The 13178-nt window shown below is 42.0% G+C and overlaps 1 protein-coding gene across 2 annotated transcripts in view; it reads left to right on the forward strand.

Annotated features, from left to right (window-relative positions):
* The window catches only part of PDE10A (phosphodiesterase 10A), a 369917-nt gene that overhangs the window by 122968 nt on the left and 233771 nt on the right, over positions 1-13178 (forward strand). The window lies entirely within an intron of this gene.

Genomic DNA, 13178 nt, shown 5'->3' on the forward strand with positions numbered 1-13178 from the left:
TTGCTACCACTCCCGTTGTTCAGACCCAGTGTGATCATTCAGATTTCTCCTCCTTCTCCTCTCCAGTTTAGATTTTTCTGTGTGTCCCTGCCAGAAAAGAAACATGCCAGATATGGGACTGGCTACATTTTGCTGAATTCAGAGTCAGTCAGAGTTCACAGGCAAACACTGGCTTGTGCTAAGCCCTGACAGTATTTGCAGTAGTGTAAGGATAACGTAACACTCTTGAACTGTGCGTGCTAGCAGCAGACCCAGATTTGCAGTTATGGTATAATTCTGGGAGAAGGGCATTACAACAATAATAGGATGGCTGACAGTAGGAGCTATACTGATTCAACCTTCTGCTTATGTGTTGGATGAATAAAGGAGAACGTACCTAAGCGTGCAGACCCGCATCAACAATGAAGGTCATATAGTGTTTAACTTGCTTTGATAAAGTAGAACTGGCAGTGGTTTGCAGAGCAATCGCTCTTCTAGAAATCTCAGACATGTGAAATTCCTCAGGTTCCGGTAACTGTCCCCAAAGCCCGTTGATTCAAAAGCAGATGATGCTGTGGTGTCGATTTTACCACTTGAACGTATATGGATTGAACAGATTTCCTGATTTAAACTTTTATTAAATGGGGAATATTTTCCAGGATATTAGGCAGCCAAGGATTATTCTTTTGTCTGCAGTGTGAAATTCCTTTAGTCTTTTCACATTTTATCTTTTGTCTCTCCTTTTCCTCCTCTTTTGCAATGACATTTATTGTGACCATTGGGAGGAAACGTTGTTCTGCTTACTAATATTTTGGTTCCTCTTACGTAGTTAGAGGACTTTGGGGGAAGACTGTGTTGAGGTCACACGCCACAGCTGCACAGTGATTGAAGGCTAGACAAGAACTTTCATGGCTGCAGAACAGCATGGCTCAGGAGATTCACTTGGAGCAAAGGAGGCAGCTTTTTATGTTTCATAAAGTCAGACAAATAATCTTTCAAGAAAGAGGATTACATCAACAATATTTCTGCTATATAAACTAACTTAAAAATACATAATTTTAAAGTTAGATGAAAGAGAAGGCATAGAATAGGTACACAAGTGTATAATCTAATTCTGAGCACCTATATAGGAACAGTTCTAAATCAGATATTTTATTTGATCTTACTTTATTTGATTCCTTTTTCCAAGAAACACTCACTCAGGTAAAATGCAAATAATGTTCTAAGCCAGAAAGTGTCTTGCACTTCGCTGAATTTCCTCGAAGGCTTTTGGAAACAAAATCTGCAGAAAGCTCCAAAGATAGTCAAACCCAAGTTAATTTTGAACAAGGAAGCTATGAACTTTTCAGAGCCCTTAGGCCATTTGGGAAGTGCAGCACTAGGTGTAGCTATATAGCATTTTTCCGGAGCATTGATGAAGTGATTGATGATGAGAAGAAGGAATTTAGTAGAAAGCAACATGTGTATTTCGTAAGCAATAGAAATGTGAAGTGAGGAAATAAAAGCAGTGCTGTTTTAGTGAAAAGATACAGACAGAAACTTCAGTTCCCTCCTATGCGCCATGTCCCATTCTGTTCCCCAATGCAATGAAGACAAGAGAAGAGGGATCAGAAATCTTTTATAATTTTGGGATCAAGGATAAAAATAAATAGCTGGAAGTCTGTGGAAGTTCTTTGCAACTTTCTGAATTTCTGAATGCAGATAGAGTGAATGCAGAAAATGTTATGAACCCTTTTTCTTTCCACTAGTTTTTCACTGCTACTGGAATTTTGTGCTTAAAGTGCCTGCTTGTTGCAGGAACCAGGGGACTGAATCATTACAGGCAGCCCACAGGTCTGGTGACTTCATTTCCTGGGTTATATAAAATCCAAACTTCCTAACAAATTGTCTGCAGGAAGTGTTTACCACATTGCTATAGAACAATTAGAGTGCACAGAAACCTGACCAGGTTGAAAAAACAATTACGTGAAGCACTGACGTGAATTTATAAAGGCGTTTAAACACGGCAGTGGCGTTGCCAGCCAACGAGCAACCAACCTGCCTACCTGTGCTCCTGAGCAGAAATACTCAGATATCAAGGCTAGATTTATTGCGAAGGGTGGAGACCTGTATGTTAAAAATGCAGTTAAGGCATTATGTCTGGTTTGTTGAATTCTGTCTAATAAATTGTTTACCTGTGTAGAGCAAGAGATCCCATATTCACATTTGTTAACATAAATCGTCAGTAAGTCTGTTGAGGTCCCTAAAGTTAGTCTAGATTTAAATAGTCCAATTAATAACTGAATGTGTTGTTTTGAGATGGCTCTCCTACTGCAGAAACTTACCCCTGTTCTGGGCTGTTTTGAACCCATGAAGATGGAGGGCTCCCTGCACTGGCACAGTGATGCTGCAGGAAATAAGGTTAGCAGAAATAAGAACCACCTGTTAATATCTCACTGTGTAGAGTTATGAGTAAAAAGGTATTTCCCCATCCTAGGTAGTCTATGGGCACTTGGCATCCTCTTTTGCCCTGAAAGTGCAGCTTCTTCCTCGCTAGTCATTCTTTATAATACAAACCTGCAAGAGAACAAAAAGCAGCAGAGAATTGTTGACATACATATACATAAAATACACTGCTTTCAGTTTCATCATTTTCTTTTCTAAAGACCCCAACCAAAACAAACAGTTCTCTGTGGCGCTATTACTAAAGCCATGTTTATAAGTCTTAACTGTCTGGCCAAATTCTGTTAGTTACTTTTACAGTTTGCAAATTTTCATCAGGATGGTAGGCTTCTGTTCATTTAATATTGCACTTCATACTTATCAAAAGCATTTTTGTCAACAACCATAGACAGAACCTTGGTTTAGAGTTTGAAAAGAAGAAAGATCAAACTGCTGTGGTGTGATGCCGAGCACTGCCTTTATGCAGAAGATGAAATGGGAGAGAAATTGGTAAAAGTACATCTTCACATTCAGCTGTTAGTGCAGAAAGCAAATCAGGAAGCTACCTAAATGAACTGGTGTTCAGCTGTTTCAGCATAGCTTTAACTGAGATCTGAAATAGATACTGCTTTGACTACTATTTTGTATGCAGCAATGGAAAATTGTTCTCTGAATCATGACCGCCTCAGGGTTTCTCATTTGAAGGTGGAGGATGCCCATTTCTGGGGAATTCCCAGTGCCATATTTTATCCTTATATTCTTAAATTGGAGTCCTCAGTTGTGCATAGGACTTGCTAACATTCAGCTGCTTAGGGGATTAGTGTTGCACAGCAGTACTGTCAAAGGACTCAACTACCCAAATGAGCCACTTTAAGTGGTGCAGTACCTGTTGGTCCACAAGTTTGCTGTTGGGGAAATTCTGTGTTAAGACTCTTTGTCAGAAGGTTAATTGTTTAATGTTTGCTATTTTGCTATTTTGCTTTTAGATGATAACGATCAAATCTCTTGCTATGAAATTGTAGCTTTCTGTAGTCCTATAAGAAAGCCTTGCCTCTGTTAAGTATCTGTCTAATTTCTTGCCTAACTTCAGCAACATATTTGGCTATTGAAGGGCCTCCAGTATGTTATCTTTGCAGAAGCTTGTAACACTTCAATCTTTGCGTGTTTCCAATTTAAAGCAGTACTCTTTTTTTTCCAACCATCTCCACTGGAATAAGATGTCTTTCTCACTTAAGTTTTCTCATCTAAGAAAGAATTGTGATACTTCATTACTGTTGCAAAGTATTGAGACCTCTGGCCAGTAGCACTTGTATGGCTGTTAAATATCATGCTACACTTAATTCTGTGTTAGGACTCCTAAATAGAAATGCTATGATTTTCAGAGGTGATAAGCAAATGCAACTGAACAGAAACAGAAGCCAATAAATACTTACAAAATCAAGCTGCTTACACTTGAGTGACTATACTGACTACAGGAATCTGTATCTCAGGAAAGAGTATGAAGTATTACTGTGTTCTGGAACTGTTGGTATTTAAACTTGAATGTGCCCAAATACAGAACTAGGTGCCTGAGATTTTACATCTGAATTCGGAGAGAACTTGACATTTAGCAGATGCTGGGCTCTCATTTTCTGTGACTTAGGCATATCCAAAGCATCTCAGAGAGGCATGTAAAATTACTAACTACTTTGAAACTTTTTGGCCTTAGATTTTAGACTCTGTTTCCCATTTTCTTTTTATTGGGATGAAGCCACTTAGAGCACAGGCTGCAAAGATACAGAGATCTTCAAGGAATTTTTTTTGTCAGAATTTGAGTTGGTATCTAAATCAATGTACTCAGAATTTTTGCTGAAATTTGTAAAGAGAGCATGCTCTTAACATATGTTTCATGTTAGAGACTGAAACAGCCTTTTTGCAGTCTGACTAAGCTTTATTTGAATTGCAGGCTTTGACTGTGCATAAAGTCATACATGTAGACTGAGCTCTTGATGTAAAAGTAAAAATGATATGCATTTGATGCATCATTTCTTATGCGAATCAACCTTTACTGCTGTTAAACTGTTTCTATGGAATGTTTTAGAGAGTGCTTGAGCCCTTGGAGGTTTCATTCTCTTTGTCCCCGAAGCCTGTCTGTTTTCATTTTAAAACAAGCAAACAAGTAACTTCCCTACCTGCTTCACCCCCCATCAATCATAGAATCGTAGAATACTTAGGGTTGGAAAGTACTTTAAGATCATCTAGTTCCAATCTGCCTGCCAGGACCAGGGACACCTCGCCCTAAACCATGTCACCCACGGCTCTGTCCAACCTGGCCTTGAAGAACAAACTTTTGACTTCAGAAATGCTGTAAACATAGGGACAGTAGATGGCATTTTTCTTATAACCTTGTATTTGGGAAGGAAGGTCTGAATGAAGAGGTGATAATGAGAAGCAGATGGAAAATACGTCTGTAAAGAAATTAATGGAAAATAGAGCACTTCTATTAAAACAAAAAAAAAAACAACAAAATCTCAGGCTGGCTATGTAGAAATATAATGGAGGCAAAGCTGATTGCTTGAAATTTGGTAATAATCCTAGGAAGAGTGTTTACAGCTCTGGTTGCTCTGCTGCATGGCTTTTGAGCCATCTTGGCAGAGTATATGTAAGAAATTACCATCAATATAGAGAATCATGAAAAGGCACATGAGGTTCTTCGGGCTCGCTGGGCTTCACGTGCCATCTGGGCACAAGGAGCCCAGCAAGCCCAACAGTCCTTAGATTTCTATGTATCTGTAGTCCAGGTGGGGGCTGATTTGGCATTCAGTTCATAGGCGATCTGTCACTAAGCTATTCTGATCCTTGCAGTGCTTTCTCCAGCATGTTATACTGGCCTTGCCTTTCCTTGTCCTGGAAAAGCTTGAAGCATTTATGCAGAACAAGTTCTATCCTCACCTTACATTGCCTAGACATTCCATTTAAGCTTGGAGAGGATTTCTATGCGCAGATCAAGTAGTTCTGTATGTGCTACATGGTAGTTCATATGGACTGGTTAGGGTCCATGGGGTGTGAAGTGAGTCACCATCTACCTGTTTGCATATGCATGCGTATTTATTTTGCAGGTAGTTCCTGGAAGTTCTTGCTGTGAGATCCCTGATTACTCAACAGCAATTGCTCCTAGGACAGGGTGGAAAGATCTGCCTGCTGGGAACCGAGACATTCTGGCTAAAACAGAGGGATGTGGGGTGTATAAGAAATAACAGTGTGGCAGGGGAAATGAATGTGAGCAGTATTCTGCAATTACAGAGTCAATCTTCAGTTTCTTTCCTCAGCTGCAGAAGTCACACCTATTAGCATCAACAAAACAGTCCTATAGAGTAAAGGCCATCATCTTTTGGGAGCTCTATAGCACAGTGGCGCTCTCATTAGCTGTGCCTCAGGGAACAGTGGAAAGGTCTTGTCTGGCTCTGAATGTCTACTGAATCAGCAGAGTGCTGCGTCTCAGCAATGGTGGTAAGGAAATCTGGCCTTTAGGTGGTACTGTGTAAAATATAAGCAAGTTCTCATTTTATTTCCTTTTAGTGTCCCAGACTGAATACTATTTTGACCCAGTCAGACCCTGTTAATGTGATTAAACTTGCACCTCCCAAACCCCTTTTAATTGAATCTTTTTAAATTATTATTAAATTAGCAGTGTATATGTGTATGTCTTCCTCATGCTATGAGACAGAGTAACTGCCTGTCCTTTGCAGAATCCAGGTAGGCTAGGACTTCAATAACAGTTTTTACTGTTATTGAAGTATAATAAATAAACTTCAGTTTATTTATTTATATTTATATAATAATAAACTTCAGTAGCTCAAGGAGTTTGGTGGAGAAATGCTAGGCAGCATAGATTATGTCTCTCTTGTTCTGTAACTACTAATGTAAATGCTCTATGCTTCATTCATCAGTCATGCCATCTCTGTTGGCATGTTTTATCAAAATTAAGCTGGTATAAAGAAATAAATAATACAACAAAGATGTAGTACAGCAGAATAATTTTCTCTGAACACCCAAAGTATTTAATCAAAAAATCATAAAAACTCTTATTCCTGAATCTGAAAGCAAGGGCACTGAGTCATAGAATCATAGAATAGTTAGGGTTGGAAAGGACCTTAAGATCATCTAGTTCCAACACAATCTCCTGTTAAAAATCTCCCAAAAATGGCAAGTACCAGTTTTCACTCTGAGATATAGATACTTTTTTAGCAGACTTGTACAAACTGGCAAGTGGGATATGTTTCCTATAGGACTCATGTTACACAGACCCATGTACATGGCCTATTGACCTTTTTAATGTCACTTAGAGGTTCTGAAGGAGTCGGGGCTTCTCTGTTCTGTTATTCTTTTTTTATGTGGCATAAGGGAAGTCACTTCTGTTTTATATTTCTGCCCAGTTAGTATAAAATGCAGAGACAGATGTGCCTGGATGCTGCAAATATGAGCCCCAGTTAAATCACAGAATCAGAATAGTTAGGGTTGGAAAGGACCTTAAGATCATCAAGTTCCAACACCCCTGCCATGGGCAGGGACACCTCACACTAAACTATATAACCCAAGGCCTCGTCCAACCTGATCTTGAACACTGCCAGGGATGGAGCATTCACAGCCTCCCTGGGCAACCTATTCCAGTGCCTCACCACCCTAACAGGAAAGAATTTCCTCCTTATACCCAATCTAAACTTCCCCTGTTTAAGTTTTAACCTGTTACCCCTTGTCCTACCACTACAGTCCCTAGTGAAGGGTTTTATAGGCTACCCAACTAGCTCCTTGGTGCTTTTGGAAAGAAGCAGATCTACTTTTGACAGCGTATTTTCATGTGTGATGATGTTATGGAGAAGTAAAAGACAAACATTTTCTGTTTGCCAGTGCTGCTCAACTTTGCAAAAATAAGATAGTTAAAATTGGAATTAGATGAGATCAGTTAAACCATTTAAAATGAAGATAACCTTTTTTGATAGTCTGATTTTCTAAGTGAAAATAACTGTTGGCAGATGCTGGGAGGTGCAAAGAAGCAGTCAGTGAAGGGCACACTGGGGGAAAAGGTGTTTCTCTTTACCAAGGTCTCATCCCCTGGAAGTATGGGCTGTCCTCTCAAGGTCTGCAGCTCTCCAGCATTTGCAGAGCTGTGACTGCCTGTGAGAAGAACATCCTGGGATTTCCCTCCACAGTGCTGTGAAGCTGTCTTTTTTTTACCATTTTCACTGCTGCTTCCTGTTTATGGAAAATTCATGGTGAGAATGGGACTGTTTTGGTTTATAGTTCAAATAAATTCAAAGGAAAAGTCCTGAGAGGCAGGACCTTGGCTGTTTTGGCCACTTCAACAATCCAGTCCTGTTGCTGTAACTCAGCTTTTCCGCTTTTCCTCTTGCGCATTCTCCACCAGGAGATGGGTTTCTTTCCCATCAAACAGTGGGAAGCTTGGCAGGGGCAAATCCTCAATGTTTTGCTACCTTGCTGATTTTTTCTGGTTAGTGAGTCACAGCTGATGTGGGCATTTTTCCTTTGGTTGTGTAAAATCAGCTTGGGTGGTTTCTCTCATCCGAGGAGGCTCAACAGCCTGGTTAGGTCTGGCAGGACAACCCATTCAGTCTGGAGTCTTTCCTTGATGCTTTCCCACACACCTCTTGTCCTTACCTGCAGGGCTTGCACAGTTTTCCTGTCTCCATCTGTTAGTGCTGGCCTTTGTTTTGCTCAAAGAAAGCTTTGTCTTCCTTTGACCCTTACTGCTTTTGGTCCTACCAAGGTGTTTCATCGCACTAGAGGTATAAATGAGTTCCTGCTCCTGGTGGTCTGTCTCCTTAGTTCTGGGTGATAGTGGAATCTCTCCTCTTTTTTAAAGGGTGAGGAGTCACTGACCAGGATGCTTGTTATGGAGATACAATAGGTCATCTGCTGAAAAGTTTCATCTGCTGCTGAAGAGTGCCATGTGGTTTTAGCAAAGATTTTCTCTTCGTCCGCTGAAATGTCCATGTCTCTTCTCTCTTTGCATTCTAGGCACAGGAACCAGGAATGGCATTAAGGGATAAAATATCCCTCTCATTATCATTAAGAGCATTGCTTCATGGCTTCTTTTATAAATCAGTAACAGAGGGTAATGGAGCAGAAGGTTCCCTCTGAGATCTTAATTAATCCAAGCAGAGATATGTGTCTGTGATGTGAGTTAGGATTAGAAATTAGCTCTAAAAACAAAACAGCCTATGCAAAATTGATGTAAGCTGGCCTATAAAACAATTCAGTGAATGAGTTCCCATTTGCTATGTGGCATTCCTTGAAATAATTGGCCAACACAGTCTTCGTCAGAGGAGGTAATAAAGACTGAATGAATAATTTTATCACTTAAAGTGAATTTATGATGGTGCGGAAAGGCTGACCAGTCTGAGCCAGAGCCCAGCACATTACTGTGGCCTTATAAAAAGATGCTCTTCTTACTTTTTGACCTATACCTTGAATGTAGAGGCCTGTGATCAGGATGGGACGTTCAGTCAAGTTTTGAAGGAGGAAAAGGACCCAGGAAAAATGTATAAGAGCCTCTGTGTGGGCATCACAGAGAAGAGAGAGTGGTTTGAGGAATGACAAGCTTCCATGTCAGAAAGTGAACTTCTTCCCTACACACGCCTGCAGGAGTGGGTGTAGAAGGGAGGCTGACTGCCTGACTTGCTTCTGGGTATCATCCATGTTTTCAGCACAGTGAAAAGAACATTATTTCTATTACTATTAAAAAGTGCGTCTGCACTTACCATGTCTGCAAGTGAGTATTACAGTGCTGCTCAGTGGAAGGTCAGCTGAAAGTCAGAGGATATGTTTAGTCTGATGCCTTGGGAGGCCTCAACCTGCATTTCACCTGTGTGATCTCAAAACTGAGTGCAAGGGATTAGGAAGTTCCCACGGTCAGTAATGGGATACAGGAGGCCTTCACACATGGCAGGGGCTGAGTTGTGGAGTGAAGGCTGTGAGGATTACAGGCAAAGAAGGAGGCAAGAGAAAGCATATAAGAGGACAAAGAATGGTCCTGGGGAAAGAAAGGTGATTAATGAGCATTTCCAAGGGCTCCAAGTATATGGAGTGTCCCTCCTGGGGGTAAGGCATTAGCCTGTACTTGTAATGGGGGCAAAGGGGCACAACACATATCACAGGGGCTGAAGGACAATGGTGGTGACAGGAAGGGGGTGGCTCCTCTGCAAGACCAAGTCTCTCAAGAATCTTCCTAAGTGAGAAAAAATTTTGCAAGGGCTGAATGCTGCCAAAAAAAAAAAAAAAATTTTGTAAAGTGGGGTTTTGGTTTTCTTTTTGTTTTTTTGTTTTCACGTACAGCTTGGTGCTGTGTTGAGGATATGGTCACATCTGCTCCATCCCCTGGTGCTAGCTGGGCAGAATGTCTCATTTCAGCCAAAAGAATACAGCAAGATGAGAAACGACAAGGTTTTTAGTGGTCAGCTACACTTGTGAGACATAGTGATATTGGAGGCAGAGGTGTTTGCCGGGAAGATGCAAGGATTGACGCTGGTGCTGTTATATGCTTGCTCTTTCTCTCCTGGATGTTCCCCTGTTAGTTGGGAAAGACAGCTGGGATCCCTCTGCTCCTCCTGGAGGCAGGAGCAGGTTTGGTGAGCCTGGTATGGTGTGAACAAGAAGTCAGGTGTGTTGTCCTGCCCCAGCTGTAGGAATCAAAGGCAGGGCTGCCCAGTGGGTACCTCCAGACAGCCCCAGCCACCTGGTCTGCATACCTAGTTATACCTTCTCCCATTTCTTCACCCCACTTCCTCCACTTCTGTAGCTCCCTCTTATCCAGCAGCTAGTTTGTAAAAGGTGGGACTAAGGAATTTGCTTAGATGCCCTCCTGAGCCCTCTGCTTCACAGGGCTGGTGTGTCGGGAGGTGGATTTTCTGCCCATGATATTGTAATTTTTATAGTTAGATTAGGAAGAGATAGCTTTCTGACAGGCATTGTGCGTACCCTTCTCATCTGTGTTACCATCCTTGGTGGCATCAACAAAAGCAGTGTGTGTAAAGTGTGCCACAGGAAAATGATCATTGCTGACCAATGTTTTTGTTGCCAGCAACACTGAGGCAGAAGGGTATTCCAGGCATCTCTGTGTGCTGCAAATAGCCTCTGTTGCCAGCAGTTAAGGATTGGATATGATTTGAAAGAGTTATGTCAGCATCTATTACAGAAGAATTTAACCCTTCCAAATCAAGTCTGTGTTTGGCACAAAACATGCTTTGAAGCCCTGCAGAAAGAAGAGGTCAAGAAAACAAGTCTAAGAAATGTCATCATCTGTGTCAAAGACAGAGAAAATTAAGGTGAGACATTACCGTGCCCCAGGTAGCACCTGGGGGGATAGGGAGAACTCACACATCCACATCAGGGAGCTTGTTGGCTTCCCATGGAAACTCCCTTATTTATCAGGACAGGTCTGTGCTCATTCTTCACCTTTTCACCCCATATATCTGTTTTAGGGGTCAGAAACCCACTCCTGCTAGGAAATAGAGTGGTTGCCTCCAAATCATGGGTGGATGCTCCCAACTTCATCCTTTAGTCTTTCCTCTTTTTAGCTCATTAGGGAGCCTTTGCCAGTTAGGCCTCCAAAGAACCAGCTGGACAGGCATAAGCCTGCAATTAATGTATGAGATTGATTGCATGTGTCGTTTATGCTGCTTGAGAATAAATGATTGTGTTCTTTGGTTAGTTAGAATCATAGAATCATAGAACAGTTAGGGTTGGAAAGGACCTTAAGATCATCTAGTTCCAACACCCCTGCCATAGGCAGGGACACCTCACACTAAACCATCACCCAAGGCTCTGTCCAGTCTGACCTTGAACACCACCAGTGATGGAGCATTCACAACTTGGGCAACCCATTCCAGTGCCTCACCACCCTTACAAAAAAGAACTTCCTCCATATATGCAGTCTAAGCTTCCCCTGTTTAAGTTTGTACTCGTTACCCCTTGTCCTATCACTACAGTCCCTAATGATGAGTCCCTCCCCAGCATCCTTATAACCCCCCTTCAGATACTGGAAGGCTGCTATGAGGTCTCCACGCCGCCTTCTCTTCTCCAGAATGAGCAGCCCCAACTTTCTCAGCCTGTCTTCATACAGGAGGTGCTCCATTCCCCTGATCATCCTCGTGGCCCTCCTCTGGACTTGTTCCAACAGTTCCATGTCCTTTTTATGTTGAGGACACCAGAGCTGCACACAATACTCCAGGTAAGGTCTCATGAGAGCAGAGTAAAGGGGCAGGATCACCTCCTTCGACCTAAATTCATAAATTTGTTTAATTCTTCATGTAATCCTCACCAAAAAAAAAAAAAAAAAGAAATACACAAGAGACTAGGCAAGTGCACCATTCCTCAGCAGGAATAGAAAGAATGCAAAATTTTTACAGCAAGCTATTTTGGAGAGCTGACAAACCCACAGAGTATTTAAAAACACTTTTGAAAATGGAATCCAGTTGTCTTTTCATTTTTTTTGTTTTTGTTTTTTTGTTTTCCTTCTTCTCTATTCCTTCCAGACCTGTTCCTGGGTTTCATTTTTGGCTGGTTGGTTGGTTGTGGGGTTTTTTCCTCCGATCTGATCAATTACGTGATCAAAACTCAGGGGGATGAGTCGTTGGAGGGATGCCAGTGTCCCAAAAGAGCTAATATTAGAGGACTGTCTTTGGGAACCTGTAACCATTGCTGGCCTGGTTAATTACTATTAATTACTAACATGTTGATCCTGGCTGTGACTGAATTGTAGAAGCACAACAGCATATAGCTGAGAGAAGTCACAAAGTATACTAAGTTTACTAGAATACAGTAGGGTGGTAGAGTCCTAAGGCCCTGTTAGAATTAAACTTAGCTAGGGGTATTAAAGATAACAGGAAGGGATTCTACAGGTACATAGCAAACAAAAAACAGATTAGGGAGAACGTAGGCCCCCTCCGGAAGCTCTCAGGAGAACTGGCTACACAGGATTTGGAGAAGGCTGAGGTTCTGAATGACTTCTTTGCCTCCGTCTTCACTGGCAAAGGCTCTGACCAAATCACCCAAGTCTTGGAAGGCAGACGCAGGGACTGTGAGAATGAAGACCTTGCACCCACTGTAGGAGAGGAACTGGTTCGAGACCATCTTAAAAATCTGAACGTGCACAAGTCCATGGGACCTGATGAAATCCATCCGCGGGTCCTGAAGGAGCTGGTGAATGAAGTTGTGAAGCCACTGGCCATCATATTTGAAAAATCATGGCAGTCAGGTGAAGTTCCCGACGACTGGAAAAAGGGAAATATAACCCCCATTTTCAAGAAGGGGAAAATGGATGACCCGGGGAATTACAGACCAGTCAGTCTCACCTCTGTGCCTGGCAAAATCTTGGAGCAGATTCTCCTGGAAGGCATGCTAAGGCACATGAAAAACAACAAGGTGGTTGGTGACAGCCAGCATGGCTTCACTAAGGGGAAATCCTGCCTGACCAATTTGGTGGCCTTCTATGATGGGGCTACAGAACTGATGGAGAGGGGTAGAGCAGTTGATGTCATCTGCCTGGACTTGTGCAAAGCGTTTGACACTGTCCCACATGACATCCTTGTCTCTAAATTGGAGAGACATCAATTTGATGGATGGACCACTCTGTGGATAAAGAACTGCCTGAATGGCCGCACGGAAAGAATTGTGGTCAATGGCTCAATGTCCAGCTGGAGACCAGTAACAAGTGGCGCCCCTCAGGGGTGGGTGTTGGGACCAGTCTTGTTTAACATCTTCCTCGCTGACATGGACAGTGG

This window comes from Pezoporus occidentalis, unplaced genomic scaffold (genome assembly GCF_034315485.1).
Source record: "Pezoporus occidentalis ecotype Australia unplaced genomic scaffold, CSIRO_AGI_Poc_V1 ctg7, whole genome shotgun sequence".
Classification (NCBI taxonomy): Eukaryota; Metazoa; Chordata; class Aves; order Psittaciformes; family Psittacidae; genus Pezoporus; species Pezoporus occidentalis.